The 16,939-nt window shown below is 37.4% G+C and overlaps 1 protein-coding gene across 1 annotated transcript in view; it reads left to right on the top strand.

Moving 5' to 3' along the window:
* Positions 1–16,939, top strand: part of LOC126412548 (trehalase-like) — a 137,028-nt gene that overhangs the window by 50,638 nt on the left and 69,451 nt on the right. The window lies entirely within an intron of this gene.

Raw genomic sequence — 16,939 nt, 5'->3', positions numbered from 1 at the left:
GGCCTCCTGGCCAACAATGCCATACGATCATTTCATTTCATTTCGGTGTAGATGCAGGCAGCAGACTCCAAGAACACCAGTGCATGTAAAAAAAAAGAAAATCTTTCTTACTTGGTTCCACTCCACTTCAATAAAAAGTACTTAATACTGATATCAAATTTTCTCTTATTTTGAAACAAGTATGATACAGAACACTCGTAGCCTGTCATACTCTGAGCCACACTTCTTAACAGAAACTTCTACATTCATGAGAGTGAGAAACAAAATCATGTACAAAGAAAAAATGGATGATGTTTTTTTCATTTGTCTTTGCTTTACCGTGCATTCATAGTTAACAACCTTGCAATGCTTATGGTCAATTGGTGTTTCATTTTTTTTTTTTTTAATAAATTTGAACTTTATGATATCCTGGGGATCTTTCACCGTGTATCTACACAATTGCCCCTACACTGTATGTTGACATGGTATATATACCTATTTACATTTGCCGATAGGGGTTGATGCCCTTTATTTGTCGGCTTCTCATTTATTTAATGGAATGGATATGCTAGCTTATCCTATGAATGTTAAAGTTCTACAAGAAACTGAAGGATTATATACATAATATGATAGTCCATTACATATTTGAATTTAATGCATTGACAATAATGTTCAGTTTGCTTCGGACTCACTGCCAGGTTTCGTGCTTGCACACTGGCAGATTTGGCAGCTAAGAACTAGTCACTAGTGCTCAACATGTTAGCTACTACTGTTGCATGTGTGTGCACTCATTTTCTTAGTGTTGATTTGAATGTCACACTTTGACCTGAGTCTCACATATTGAAGAATTGCCGTGGCGTTTTTCTTCATTCGGTGTGAAATTGGTGTGTGTTTATTGTTAAAAAAACCAATGCTGTGGCAGAAGATCCCCATTTTTATGGCCCGGGTGTCATTATTACCCATTGTACTGGCATTTCCAGCAGGAAGAACCCTTACCAACAACATCTGTTGACGAGGTAAGTACTAGCCCGAACAACTATAGTTCACTTATTAATGTATCAATCATTGTGAGCCATGATACTCAGAAATTATTTCGTTGCACAAACATGTTAATGTCACCACACTTGACCATCCACTTGTTGAAAGACACATATAGCTGTCGAAACCATTGTATAAATCGCTTGTCTTGAAAGTTCGTTTCTTCACTGGAGTTTTATTTCCAATGCAAATTCATACAAGAATAGAGCTACAACAATACACAGGGTGAGCACAAAGTCTTGCCTTGATTATATATAAAAATTTATAACAGAATAACTGTTTGACATAATAAGTTACATTTGATGCCGTTACATAGGTTAGTGTTACTAGCTGTTGTGAGCAATAGATGGCACTAGTGCTCCACAAGACTGATGTGGTCTGTTAGGTCATGTTAGTTGCTGGCAAAATGACATCAAAGCAGGAGAAAGTCCAATGTGTGCTTTGGTTTCACAAAATGAAATCACCCATCAGTGTTCAGCATGCATTTCTGGCTGCTTATAGACACAGCTCTCCAGACGTTAAATTAATAAAGTGATGGTATGCAAAGTTTAACAAAACAGGCAGCATTGAAGATCATCCTTGAAGTGGCAGGCCTCGTGTGAGTGATGCAACTGTTGATCATGTTCGGCAGTCATTTCAATGGAGTCCATCTAAATCAACTCGTCAAGCATCACATGATCTTCAAATACCGCAAGCAAGTGTGGTGAAGATTCTTCATGAAAGGCTTAAGTTGCATGGGTACAAAGTGCAAATCGCGCAGGCCTTGCAACCAAATGATTTGCTGACTCGTGCTGAATTTGCAACTGGGATCATCAGCAGGATTGATGTGCTAATGATTACTTAAATCACATATGCTTTACCAATGAAATGAAATGAAATGAAATGATCGTATGGCATTGTTGGCCGGGACGCTCGATGTGGGGAAGTTCGGCCGCCGTATTGCAAGTCCTTTTTAGTTGACGCCACTTTGGCGACTTGCAAGTCAATGATGATGACATGATGATGATGAACACACAACACCCAGTCATCACGAGGCAGAGAAAATGCCCAACCCCGCTGGGAATCGAATTCAGGACCCCCTGTGCGGGAAGCGAGAATGCCACCGCAAGACCATGAGCAGCGGACTTTACCGATGAATCCACCTTTCATGTCAGTGGAGTGGTAAATAGGCGTAATGATCGTATATGGGGTTCAGGCTCTCCACATGCTACAGTACAGTTACAGCGAGACAGTGAAAAAGTGAATGTTTCATGCGGCCTAATGCATAACAAGGTTTCTGGATTGTTTTTCCTTGTGGAAAAATCCATTAGCAATAACATTTACTTAGACATTTTGCAACACTTCATTGCCCCACAGTTAGAAGAGTATCAACCATGGATACTTTTCCAGCAAGATGGAGCACCCCCCCCCCCCCCCCCCCCCCCACCCCCCACCCCCCACCCCACCCCCTCCCGACCCTCTCTGCTTGGCTTTGATAGTGTGTGATTTCTTAAATGAAACATTTCTGGATCAGTGGATTGGAAGGAACGGCCCAACACACTGGCCACCCTGCTCTCCACGTTATGCCCCTTGACTTTTTTCTCTGGGGCTATATCAAGGACAGAGTCTTCGTCACACCAGTTGCTGATGCCAACAAACTGAAGGCTGGGATAGAAGCTGCTGTGGGTACTGTGACAGAACATATGTTACAAAACACAAAACACCTGGCATGAACTGGAATACCGCCTCAACATTCTCCAAACTACCAAGGGAGCACACATTGAGGTTTACTAACGTAAGTGGTCTTAAGAAAAACTAGTAACACTAACCTATGTAATGGCATCAAATGTAAATTATTATGTCAAACAGTTATTCTGTAATAAATTTTTATAATTAGGGCAAGACTTTGTGCTCACCCTGTACATAATATGATAGCTTATATCTATGTCTGACATTCCATCCATCGCTAATACTACGAACACAAATTTCTTAATTTTAAAATGTTATAAAATTTTCATTACTAAAGTTTGTTTGTTAGTTTTAACTTATCCTCATTCACATCACATATACAAATTTATCACATACACATTATTATGATACAGTTCAAGCATATGATACATTTATGTTTCATTCTATAGATATGATTATACCACTTACAAGATCTCATTTCTTCCTTAGATAGAGGGGGGAGAAAAACCTTGGAAATAGGTTTAAAATATTATGCATTGCTGGCCTAACTATGCTTGGCACCGCCTCCTTTGTGTGGAAGGGAAGGAAGGAAATACTCATCTACTGGTTCAAGGATTTATGAGGAAATGTTACTTGTACAGTCATGGACTAGTTGCCAAGGAACTTTTGTTTCATGGAAATAATGTTTACTGGCTAATTATTCACGCAGTATCATGTTGTCTCTTCATGTGCTAGTGCTGTTTATTTCAGTTCACGTGTAGCTTAGTGTGAAACATGAAGTTTTGACCATCATAGACTTATCTTTCTCGAGTATAGGGAAATGTCATTATTCAAGCTTTCATGTGACATGGTAAAAATTAATTGGTTTTTGTAAAATCACATGCGTAAATGTTTATGTGTACTCTGCAGTGAATAGGTACTGATAAATGTCACAGAGATATACTGTAACGATGTATGTTTTTATTTTTCATTGCCTTATGAACTTTGTATAATTATCCTTATGACTAAATTGTTTACTCGAGGTACAGCCCGTTTCTTTATTTGGTACCTGCTGCTCCCAGTGTAATTCTCTTCTTCTGTGTCATGATGGTGCACTGGTCACTGAAAGAAAAAAACTTAAAACTAATTGCTCGGTGGTCGCTGATACATTTGGTCCTTACATCCGTCCGCAGATATTTCCATACTTTGTTTAAATTCATAGACATTCATTTATTCTGTTACCCTTTATGATTATTTACCTTTGGAAGAAAATTAATTAAATCTCTGCATACATATATCAATAGATTCCTTAGTTCTTAGTCAGTAGATGAAATTGCTTAGTATTTCCATTTACTTTGTACTTAAGTTAAGTACTTGTACATTGCATTCCTATTTGGTTGCGCCTTCTGCCAGACTGTCGTGCATGGACACAGGTCAATGCCTCCTCACGTACTACTGACAACGGCACGTATTGTTGAGCATGGACAGATGAGCCATAAGCTAATTTTGTTTATACTTTCACTTTGCGTGAAGCAGTATATTACTTCTTATTGCTGTTAATTTTGTGCCTACGTGTACAAATCAAAAGAACTACTTATACCTATACACATTACTTTATCTTAGAATACATTCCAGAAGAAAAATTGTACTTCAAGGTATGTACACTATGTACAATTATCTCGTGATGGAAAGAAAAATTGCTACCTAGCTTCATCATTCTATGAAAACTTTTATATCTTTGTGAGGGTGGAGACCCTTGCCTCTCCCTGTTTTCTCATAGACTAATCTGTATGTTCTAGGATATGGTATTCTGGAAATTACATATGCTCCTGAATAGAGTAATTGCCACTTCTTATCCAGTTTGCCAAATTTTGTCAATTTAGGGTGCGTCCTTGTATTTGTATTTGTATTTATTTATTTATCCTGTGGATCACATATTGTACAAAGTACACATGATATAGGACAAGTCATTTTTCTTAACAATATGTAGTTGGAGAAAAAATAGGCAATGGACTGCCATTTAAAAAATGTACACAAAATTGTTCATTGATGAATATAGTAACTTCACATACAGAGAATACAAACAATTTACATGGGGAGCTAAGAAACATGTAGGCAATGTAGTGCTACTTTCAATTTACACAAATAATCACTGAGATTACAGAATAGTGAAAATGTCAACTGGAAACACAACAGACGGACAATGTCATTTAAAAACTACATGAAACATGAAATTAACATTGAGATTTCACAGACAATTAAGTTTTAATACTAATAGAATGTGTACTTGTACATTCAAAAGCGAGTTAAAAAATTTTGGGAAGCGAAACTGAAACATAGTTGTGTATAGTAAAAATTAGGTTATTATTTTGCCTACAGAATGTTTTACTCTAATCACAGTATTTTACAAAGGAACTTTATAATTTTTCATTTCCAGGAATTCTTGTACTGAATGCTTTGTCAGAAATGCCTTTAGTTTATTTTTAAATATTGGATCTGGAGCAGTTTTTATTTGTTCTGGTATTTTATTGTGTAATACGACACCCAGATTAGTTATATATTTTTGGTATGATGATATCCTTGAAAAAATTTGATGGATATTAGATTGCCCTCTGGTATAATGAGCGTGTATATCATTGTTTTGGATTAATTTGCCTGTTCTTGAGAGGACTTGTTGCCTTTCAAATAATTACATAACATGTTTCAGTTTCTTATTGTAAATCTTCTTTCTATACTCAGCCCTGTTTTCTAGTGTAACCATTGCTTGTTTGATTTTGTCTTGTAGTGTCATTTCTGTAGTGGGTAACTTTGGTATGGGCGACTCCCACTCATTAATTTGCTTTGTACGGAACATCAGTTTGTTAGGTGTGAAACCTGTTGAAGAATGTGGAAGGTTATTGACAAGTTGCATGAAAGGAGTTATGTATTGGGTGTGTTTGTGAGGGGTGTATGTCATAATAAACCAGATACATTCTCTAAAGACTTGTTGTACTGGGCTTGTTTCTGGGTGAATAAAGCTTACTGATATGTGCTTTGTGTCCTGTGAGGTCATAAATTATTTTCACTTTTGCCCAATGAAATATGAAGCATTACATTATCAGTTAGTAGTACCTTTGGTTTACCTACTCTTCTCAAATAGTCTTCCTGAATTTTTTTCTGATATTTGTGGCTGTTGCATTTTTAATGGCATACATTTTGATATGTTTCAAGGAAATATCATATAGTGCCACAATGTATCTTACTCCTCCTTTACTTCTTGGATATGGACCAAATATGTCCAGGGATACTATATCTAGAGGGTTTTTTGTGAGTATTGGGTGTAGCTCAGTATATTTTGACGCATTGGGCTGTTTTGATTTTTGGCATATTGCACATTTTATTAATACCTGTAGGACTCACCTTCTCAAATTTGAAAAAATAACAAAGTGTTGCAATTTTTCAGTACATTTGCCTCCTCCATAATGTCCCCATACTTCATGTGTGTGCCTTATAAATTCATCGATATTATCTTCAGGAATACACAAACACATACACACACCATTGATCAGATTCTTCATGTTTCCTATGAAACAAAACGCCCTTGTACTCCTGATACCATTTACTTACCTTTCCACCTTCATCCTGCTTAAAGTTTTGCATGACTTTACTCCAGTGGTGATCTTTCTGTTGTATAATTTTCATTTGCTTACAAAACTTATGGTAATCAGACTGTTGCATTGTATCTTGCATTAATAACGTTTTGATTACTGCATCCTGCTCTGTTAATTCACCAAATTCCTCTAAACTTTGTGGTAACCTGGACAAGGCATCTGCAATAACATTCTGACTTCCTTTAATATAAATGATCTCGAAAGTGCATTCTTTTAAATATAGACACCGCCTAGCTAATCTACGGTGCAATAGTTTATATGTTAAAATAAATGACAGTGACTGATGGTCACAGTAAACATTGATATTCTTACTCCACAAAAAATATTCAAACTTTTTAAGTGCCCATGTTAGAGCTAAACTTTCCAATTCTGACACAGAGTAGTATCTTTCTGCTTCTGATAATGTATGACTAGCAAAACTGATGTCCTTGGGTATTTCTTTACCTTCTTATTCGTCTCGCATCTGGAACAAGCATCCCTCCAGCCCTTAAGATGAGGCATCTGTGCATAGACAAAGATCTTGAGAATATCAGGGTGGCGAAGAATGTTTGCATTAACTAATGCCTGCTTAATGTTATTAAAGGCCTCCTGCTCCTGACACTTATCATCCCATAACCAAGGTCTATTTTTTTTGTAACAAGTTGAGCAATGCATCATTGCTCATTAATTGTTGTGGTAGGAATGTACAAAAAAAGATGCTAATCCTAAAAAGTCTTTTAGTTGTTTTTTATGCCTTGGAGCTGGACAATTGCATATGGCATCAAGTTTTTTTGGTTCAGGTAATATACCATGTTCTGACACAACATGTCCTAAAAATTTGAATGGCTCCGAATCAAGACTAGACTTTTTTAAATTGGCTGTTAATCCGTGATTCGCATATCATTGAAGCACCTGTTCAATCAGCCTGATATGTTCTAACCAAGTGGGTGTGGCTATTAGCTTGTCGTCTACATTAACAGTGACTTTGCTAAGGATTTCTGGTCCTAAAACCTTGTCCAACACTGATATATTAGCCTGCGCTTATGTTCAGTCCGAAAGGTAGAACATGGAATCGATAACTTCTGACACCACAAACAAATACTGTATATTTTTGACTTTCTTTGTGCAGTATTATGTGCCAGTAGGAGACCATGAGATCAAGTATACTTAAGTTTTTGTATTGTAAAACTTTAGAAGCTGTTCATCCAAGTTGTCTTGTCTTATGCAAACTGGTACTAAAATCTTATTGATACCTGTAGCATCGAGAACTAATCTTACAGACCCGTCTGGTTTACTTATTGGTAATATAGGAAAATGAAGCTTGTATAATTCCCCATTGAATCATATGATTGATCTCTTCCCTTACTGCCTCTCATTTTGCCCATGGACTAGGTTACGACATTACACAAAATGTTTCATGTGGATAGACTTCAAATTTACATTTGTAGTCTTCGATTACTCCTGGCTCCTTACAGAAAACATTTGCATGCTTAAAGAACAAGTTAGAAAGTTCTTGTCTTTGTATATCATTTAGTATCTGTGATTCACTTAGTTTCTGCTCTACCATTTCATAATTAACCTCATTGTTTGCGTTTTGTTCAGTATCAAATTTGTTTGTGAAATATACAGCTGGAAAGGAATATTATACTATTACATTTGACTCTGGTTTGTTTTTGTTACTTTCATCAGGTGTTTTGACTAAATCAATAGAAAAAAATCTGATCCTTTAATGAAAAGTGGGATTTACTATTTGCCTATGTCAATCTGTTTTTTGTACGTTCTAAACGTTTCCGTGCCAATAAGACTGACTATAAGTTTGTCAAATAAGGAGATTGCACTTCGCTGTAAAATGTTCAATTTGTAATGGAATAAATGCCTGATGTTTGCACCTTGCAATTTTGGACAGGAAATGCTGGTAATTTGCCTCTCTTCGTCAGTTCACAGAAAAAATGCATTTGACATTAGGTTGGTATTGAACCTGTATCTAAAATTAACTGTGTGTCAATTTTAAATATTGATTGCTTGTATTTGTTCCTCCTGAATATTATTTGTTGTATCTTACTCACTCTGATACAGACCATCCTTGATGTCACTTTGTTTGTCAAATCTTATGAAACATGTTTGTAGTTTTTCTTCGCCCCCACTCTCAGAGGGGTCAATAGCCTGGGGCTTAACTGCAAACGGTTGGTTTTTTCCAATGGCGTAGTGTGACTTAATTCATTACCTGGAGCAGTTTCAGTTAGATGCACTGTGTGGGTTCTTCACCAATTTGTGTTGTTAGGTGCTGTGCCGTTATTTTGCTGCCCAAAGGTCGGCTGTGGTACAGCGTAAGGCATGGCGTTATTTCCATGCGCCGGCCACTGATGCGGTTGACTGTTTCTGTTTCTGTTTATGTTCGGCATAGGGCCTAGTGATGGTGGACTGTAATTCACTCGTGTGTTGAAAATACTCCTGTTGTTTTGAAAAATCCTTTTAAACAGTTTGTTTTTTCCATTCCTGTTACCATACTCGTTACCTCTGGGTAAGTGACTTTGCTGGGTGTGTACCATCCTTGCTGTGTGCTTAGATCATGTTTTACTGACTGATTTACATAACTATGTGGGGTGTTGTGCCTGATTTTCTGATGCTCTATTGGGTACAGGCCTTCCCTCATGAGTCAAGCACTGACACAAAATATTCAGTGCTGTGCTCTCGTGTTGTGACTAATTTTTCTCTAATGTGTGATGGTAAATGACTTTTCAAAATTTTTAACACGTCTACCTGTGATACTGGGTGCATCCAGCAGTGTGTCATGTTCAGGTATTTTTCAAAGTATCCATGTAGACTACCGTATTTGCCACTGAATCGTGTGAGGTCAAAAACCTCACGTCTGAGTCATTCTTGCACTGCCTCAGACCAGTATTTGTTGAGAAAACCTTGTTCAAATTGGATATAAGTGGTGCAACATTCGGTCACTTCAGTGCCCATAAAAGAATGTCACCTTGCATATATCCCATGACAAATCTGATTTTCTGTGCTTCCATCCAGTTGTATGGAAATACATGATGAAAAGCACTGATAAATACTACCAGATTCATTCTTTTACCTTTGGTAGTGACTGTAGGAAACTGTTGATGTCTCAGTAAACCTTTGTCTGCAAAAATAATTGATAGACATGTGGTATTTTTGGTCATATTTATGTTGTATTGTAGTTACCTGTAATTCCAGTTGGTAATTGTTCAGGTATCGGAGTTATGTGTACGTTTTCATTTTGCACTCTGCAACTGTCACTGGTACCTGCTGTGGGACTCATGACAATTTGTGTATAAATACTGACAGGTTATGGTTTGTTCACTGTAGCCTGTGTAGTGTTTACGTGCATACTTCGAGATCCAGTAATATTTTCTTTTAAAATATTGTGGATCCTATTTTCCGCAGCTTGTAGGTTAATGTTTACCTTGTTCACTATTTCATTTTCTTTTTTCTGAATAGCCTTTTCTACTACATCTGTGTAGACCCTGTTAGTAACTTCTCTGCAATGGTACTACCCTTATCTGATGTACCCATTTCAGCTTGACTAATGATATCATTCAGATTTTCATTGGTCTTCTCTCTCTCCTTCTTAGCACATGCTGAGTCAACTTCTAATGTTGCTACCATTAAATTAAGCTCGTTTACAGCTAGAGGTACATCTTCATAGTCTTTATTTAGTTTCTTAATGACAGTGGTTACCTTTTTTACTGTCAAAACCATCTGGTTTTGTGTGGCTTCAATATTTGTGTTTGCATCTGCGATTTTCTTTATCTGTTGCTCTACTAGATCATTATGGTTTTTAAAAGAATCTACCTTCTGTTTCAGCTCTGTTATGTTATTGTTAACTTCAGAAAGTACTTCATGCCTTTCTTGTTTTTTCATATCATTCAATTTTTTGTCAATTTCAGTGCAAAAATTTTTGGCTAAGTCATCAAACTTCTGTGAGACCGTGTGTTGTAAATCCTTGAATACTTGTTTTTCTTTCATTGTATTTAGATCTTGTGTGACAATTTTCAGATTGTGTGTCAAATTATGAATTTTGGTATTCTTATCTTGTTTTATATCACTGAAATTGGTGTTCATATTGTGTTTCATATCATCAAATTTCATGTTTATGTTAGATAATAACTGCTATAGCAGTGCTTCAGTTGTACTATTGTGGTTGCTGCCAGCTGTACTTCCCAAGTTAATGTTTGTGCTGTGACCAACTGGTGTTTGTAATGTGTTGTCAATATTCATATTGGAATCGCTCTCCAATGTTTAATTCATGAGCGGTATGTTGCTTTGGGAGATGCATGACATTGTCTCGCCAAACATTGCAAACATTGGGTCGTCAGGGTTATTCTGCTGTGGAACATCGCTATCATTTGTCATACCTGCGACACTCATCTCTGACCCACTTAAACCTTCTGCAGTGGGCATGCACGTTACCTGAACTTCAATTGTCCGATCGCACAACTCTACAACATCTTGGCTGATTGCGTTTTCACTATTGCTATCAACATTTCACAAAAATCTTATATGCTAATAATTACACTTGATAATTTTAATTAATGGGATGTCAAAGCCATTTTTACCTCTATTATGATGCGCTATCTATTGTATTGCAGTTCTTTATGTTTTACTGACAATGTGTATCACACTGAAATATTCCTGTAAATTTTTCACAATAAAATTCAAGGAAGGGAATAATGAGCAAAAGGTTTCTATCTACATCAAAAGAGGCATTAAAAAGTGTAACCATGCAAGCAACTTGCATAGCTGTCCTACCTTTGCTGTGCCGAACAAAACAGCTTACCATGGAAAATTTTACGTAACCTGTTTCCAATTCTTATTCCTTTCCACTCAGGTCACCCGTTGTGTTATAATAATAATAATAATAATAATAATAATAATAATAATAATAATACATATGAATGGAAAAAATTAATTTTGAAGTATACTACAGTTGCATTATTAGAAGTGTTGTGCTTGTACGATTTTGGGCTAATCGGACTTCCTCTCTAACATTTTAATTGTAGATGCAGGCAGCAGACTTCAAGGACACCAGTGCACGTCTATAATAAGAAAATCATCCTTACTAGGTTCCACTTCACTTCAATAAAAAGTACTTAATACCAATACCAAATCTTCTCTGTTCAGAAACAAATATGATACAGAACACTCGTAGCCTGTCATACTCCTAGCCACACTTCTTAACAGAAACTTCTACATACATGAGAGTGAGAAACAAAATCATGTACAAAGAAAAAATGAATGATGTTTTTTTTTCATTTGTCAGCGCATTCATAACTAACTTCTTTGCCAATACTTATGGTCAATCGGTGTTTCATCTTTTGTTTTTAATAAATTTTAACTTTACGATATCATGGAGGTCTTTCACCATGTACCTATACACCTGCTAAAGAAAACAGGGAAAAACTCTTGATGATAATTATTGATGCAGCAGCATATGTGATTAAGGTTGCTGAGGTTTACAGGTATTTTATCCCAAGTCAGTTCATTGTTGCTGTTGTTGTGGTCTTCAGTCCTGAGACGGGTTTGATGCAGCTCTCCATGCTACTCTATCCTGTGCAAGCTTTTTCATCTCCCAGTACCTACTGCAACCTACATCCTTCTGAATCTGCTTAGTGTATTCATCTCTTGGTCTCCCTCTACGATTTTTACCCTCCACGCTGCCCTCCAATACGAAATTGGTGATCCCTTGATGCCTCAGAACATGTCCTACCAACCGATCCCTTCTTCTGGTCAAGTTGTGCCACAAACTTCTCTTCTCCCCAATCCTATTCAATACTTCCTCATTAGTTATGTGATCTACCCATCTAATCTTCAGCATTCTTCTGTAGCACCACATTTCGAAAGCTTCTATTCTCTTCTTGTCCAAACTATTTATCGTCCATGTTTCACTTCCATACAAGGCTACACTCCATACGAATACTTTCAGAAATGACTTCCTGACACTTAAATCAATACTGGATGTTAACAAATTTCTCTTCTTCAGAAACGCTTTCCTTGCCATTGACAGCCTACATTTTATATCCTCTCTACTTCGACCATCATCAGTTATTTTGCTCCCCAAATAGCAAAACTCCTTTACTACTTTAAGTGCCTCATTTCCTAATCTAATTCCCTCAGCATCACCCGACTTAATTAGACTACATTCCATTATCCTTGTTTTGCTTTTGTTGATGTTCATCTTATATCCTCCTTTCAAGACACTGTCCATTCCATTCAACTGCTCTTCCAAGTCCTTTGCTGTCTCTGACAGAATTACAATGTCATCGACGAACCTCAAAGTTTTTATTTCTTCTCCATGAATTTTAATACCTACTCCGAATTTTTCTTTTGTTTCCTTTACTGCTTGCTCAATATACAGATTGAACAACATCGGGGAGAGGCTACAACCCTGTCTTACTCCCTTCCCAACCACTGCTTCCCTTTCATGTCCCTCGACTCTTATAACTGCCATCTGGTTTCTGTACAAATTGTAAATAGCCTTTTGCTCCCTGTATTTTACCCCTGCCACCTTTAGAATTTGAAAGAGAGTATTCCAGTCAACATTGTCAAAAGCTTTCTGTAAGTCTACAAATGCTAGAAACGTAGGTTTGCCTTTCCTTAACCTTTCTTCTAAGATAAGTCGTAAGGTCAGTATTGCCTCACGTGTTCCAGTGTTTCTACGGAATCCAAACTGATCTTCCCCGAGGTTGGCTTCTACTAGTTTTTCCATTCCTCTGTAAAGAATTTGTGTTAGTATTTTGCAGCTGTGACTTATTAAACTGATAGTTCGGTAATTTTCACATCTGTCAACACCTGCTTTCTTTGGGATTGGAATTATTATATTCTTCTTGAAGTCTGAGGGTATTTCACCTGTTTCGTACATCTTGCTCACCAGATGGTAGAGTTTTGTCAGGACTGGCTCTCCCAAGGCCGTCAGTAGTTCCAATGGAATGTTGTCTACTCCGGGGGCCTTGTTTCGACTCAGGTCTTTCAGTGCTCTGTCAAACTCTTCACGCAGTATCGTATCTCCCATTTCATCTTCATCTACATCCTCTTCCATTTCCATAATATTGTCCTCAAGTACATCGCCCTTGTATAGACCCTCTATATACTCCTTCCACCTTTCCGCTTTCCCTTCTTTGCCTAGAACTGGGTTTCCATCTGAGCTCTTGATATTCATACAAGTCGTTCTCATATCTCCAAAGGTCTCTCTAATTTTCCTGTAGGCTGTATCTATCTTACCCCTAGTGAGATAGGCCTCTACATCCTTACATTTGTCCTCTAGCCATCCCTGCTTAGCCATTTTGCACTTCCTGTCGATCTCATTTTTGAGACGTTTGTATTCCTTTTTGCCTGCTTCATTTACTGCATTTTTTATATTTTCTCCTTTCATCAATTAAATTCAATATTTCTTCTGTTACCCAAGGATTTCTACTAGCCCTCGTCTTTTTACCTACTTGATCCTCTGCTGCCTTCGCTACTTCGTCCCTCAAAACTACCCATTCTTCTTCTACTGTATTTCTTTCCCCCATTCCTGTCAATTGTTCCCTTATGCTCTCCCTGAAACTCTGTACAACCTCTGGTTCTTTCAGTTTATCCAGGTCCCATCTCCTTAAATTCCCACCTTTTTGCAGTTTCTTCAGTTTTAATCTACAGGTCATAACCAATAGATTGTGATCAGAGTCCACATCTGCCCCTGGAAATGTCTTACAATTTAAAACCTGGTTCCTAAATCTCTGTCTTACCATTATATAATCTATCTGATACCTTTTAGTATCTCCAGGGTTCTTCCATGTATACAACCTTCTTTCATGATTCTTAAACCAAGTGTTAGTTATGATTATGTTGTGCTCTGTGCAAAATTCTACCAGGCGGCTTCCTCTTTCATTTCTTAGCCCCAATCCATATTCACCTACTATGTTTCCTTCTCTCCCTTTTCCTACACTCGAATTCCAGTCACCCATGACTATTAAATTTTCGTCTCCCTTCACAATCTGAATAATTTCTTTTATTTCATCATACATTTCTTCAATTTCTTCGTCATCTGCAGAGCCAGTTGGCATATAAACTTGTACTACTGTAGTAGGTGTGGGCTTCGTATCTATCTTGGCCACAATAATGCGTTCACTATGCTGTTTGTAGTAGCTTACCCGCATTCCTATTTTCCTATTCATTATTAAACCTACTCCTGCATTACCCCTATTTGATTTTGTGTTTATAACCCTGTAGTCACCTGACCAGAAGTCTTGTTCCTCCTGCCACCGAACTTCACTAATTCCCACTATATCTAACTTCAACCTATCCATTTCCCTTTTTAAATTTTCTAACCTACCTGCCTGATTAAGGGATCTGACATTCCACGCTCCGATCCGTAGAATGATTTGTGTAACATGTGCTCTTTACTGGTTGTCTGAGTGAATTAGAGTGAATTTGCTATTTTGTCTAAAACTGACATGTTGAGACCATGGCTGTGTACAATTAATGCAGGTTGATTCGTACAAAGAAGAAGGAAACCAACACACCAAGAATATTTCACTACAGTGGAAGAATAAAATCGAAAATTATGTAAGAACAGCCGTCTGATGATGAACTTATCAGTTTGAAACCGGTTATGACGCTTTTTACTTAAATAAATAGCAATATAATAGTGGCTGGTTGCTGTCTTCTTCTTTGTAAGAATCAACCTACATTAATTAAGAGGGAATTTTCCAGAAGTTAACAGCTTAGTTGCCTCTGCGAAGAAAGTCTTCATGAAGGTGCTGTCAGGAGTGGAATTATTTATGGACTTGATGCAAGATAATGATTTACTCCCAGAGCCAATCCTCGAGAGATGTAGAACATGGATTGAAGCAGCTCTACATTACAGCATTGATTTAGATGATACGAAAAAGGTGCTAGACATGATGAACAAAAATGAAACAGCAAGTAAACCTGCTGCAGTTAGTGCTAGCAATTAGAAGAGTCCCCAGAGTAAATGAGTGTTTATAAAGACCTATTTTAGTAACTCTCAGCTCAGCTGCAATTGTATGTTTGGAAGAGAAAGGAATGCCTCTGCCTTCTGCTCTACAGGAATATGGAACAGTTGTTGCCAGAGACATCCCAGGAGAAAGAGGAAAGTGACTTCATAACAAACTCAAGAAAACTGTAGCAAGAAATCAAAGTTTAATGTTATTTTGTGACATGAATAAGGCGCTGCTGAGAGATTGAAAAACAACTTAATGCTTATTCTGAAACTGACACAGCCTCTTTGTGGCACTGATCTGTGGCTTCATGTGAAGTAAAGAGTTCTTTCTCTTGATATAGGAACATTTTAAGTGACAGAAGGAGATCCAGTCATGTTTTCTGATTCAAAGTGCATGATGTGGCTGCACAATCACGCATGGCTGAGTGAACAATATGTATGTTCTCTCAGCCATTTCAGGCTGTTGAGATCCTGCATGGCATTGGAGTATGGCCCACCTTAACCTGTTGACTCCATATTTTCAAGATAATCCTGGGATACTGGAACGATAAACTGCCATTCTAATAGGCAAGGGATAACACAACTTTTTACCAAAAAACCAATATTCAAATGTGTTTTCTGAATGAGTAACCTTTCATTACATACAGAATGTAGATTGCGATACTTTTACTTATTTAGTGCAATTGTACTGAAATGCTAATCATTTGCATGTACTGACATGTAGTACACTTCGTGGTAATTCGATGCTTGTTGCACGCTTCTTTTACGGTGTTCAGTTTTAATGCCCAGAAGTGTATCGCATTTGAATTACTGTATGTATGCATGCATGTAGAAGATGTTACAGACAATTATAAATAAAAACTAAAGCAAACAATATACCATCAAAGAGGAGTAAATGGAATTTCTGATGACATTAATGTAACCTTGTTGCGTGCAGTCATCTCTAATGGTGGGATGTTAAACTCTAAATTTTCTTCCATTTCCTTTTTTGTCTTCTCTCTCTTCTCTCTCTCTCTTCTCTTCTCTTCCTCTTCTCTTCTCTTCTCTTCTCTCTCTTCTCTTCTCTTCTCTTCTCTCTTTCTTCTCTTCACTTCTCTTCTCTTCTCTTCTCTTCCTCTTCTCTTCTCTTCTCTTCTCTTCTCTTCTCTTCTCTTCTCTTCTCTTCTCTTCTCTTCTCTTCTCTTCTCTTCTCTTCTCTTCTCTTCTCTTCTCTTCTCTTCTCTTCTCTTCTCTCTCTTCTCTTCTCTTCTCTTCTCTTCTTCTTCTCTTCTCTCTTCTCTTCTCTTCTCTTCTCTCTCTTCTCTTCTCTTCTCTTCTCTTCTCTTCTCTTCTCTTCTCTTCTCTTCTCTTCTCTTCTCTTCTCTTCTCTTCTCTTCTCTTCTCTTCTCTTCTCTTCTCTTCTCTTCTTTCTCTTCTCTTCTCTTCTCTTCTCTCTCTTCTCTTCCTTCTCTTCTCTTCTCTTCTCTTCTCTTCTCTTCTCATTCTCTTCTCTTCTCTTCTCTTCTCTTCTCTTCTCTTCTCTTCTCTTCTCTTCTCTTCTCTTCTCTTCTCTTCTCTTCTCTTCTCTCTCTCTCTTCTCTTCTCTTCTCTTCTCTTCTCTTCTCTTCTCTCTTCTCTTCTCTTCTCTTCTCTTCTCTTCTCTTCTCTTCTCTTCCTCTTCTCTTCTCTTCTCTTC

The sequence above is a fragment of the Schistocerca serialis genome, chromosome 1, assembly GCF_023864345.2.
Source record: "Schistocerca serialis cubense isolate TAMUIC-IGC-003099 chromosome 1, iqSchSeri2.2, whole genome shotgun sequence".
Lineage (NCBI taxonomy): Eukaryota > Metazoa > Arthropoda > Insecta > Orthoptera > Acrididae > Schistocerca > Schistocerca serialis.
The sequence above is the reverse complement of the archived record's forward strand: the minus strand, read 5'-3'. Positions and strand labels throughout refer to the sequence as shown.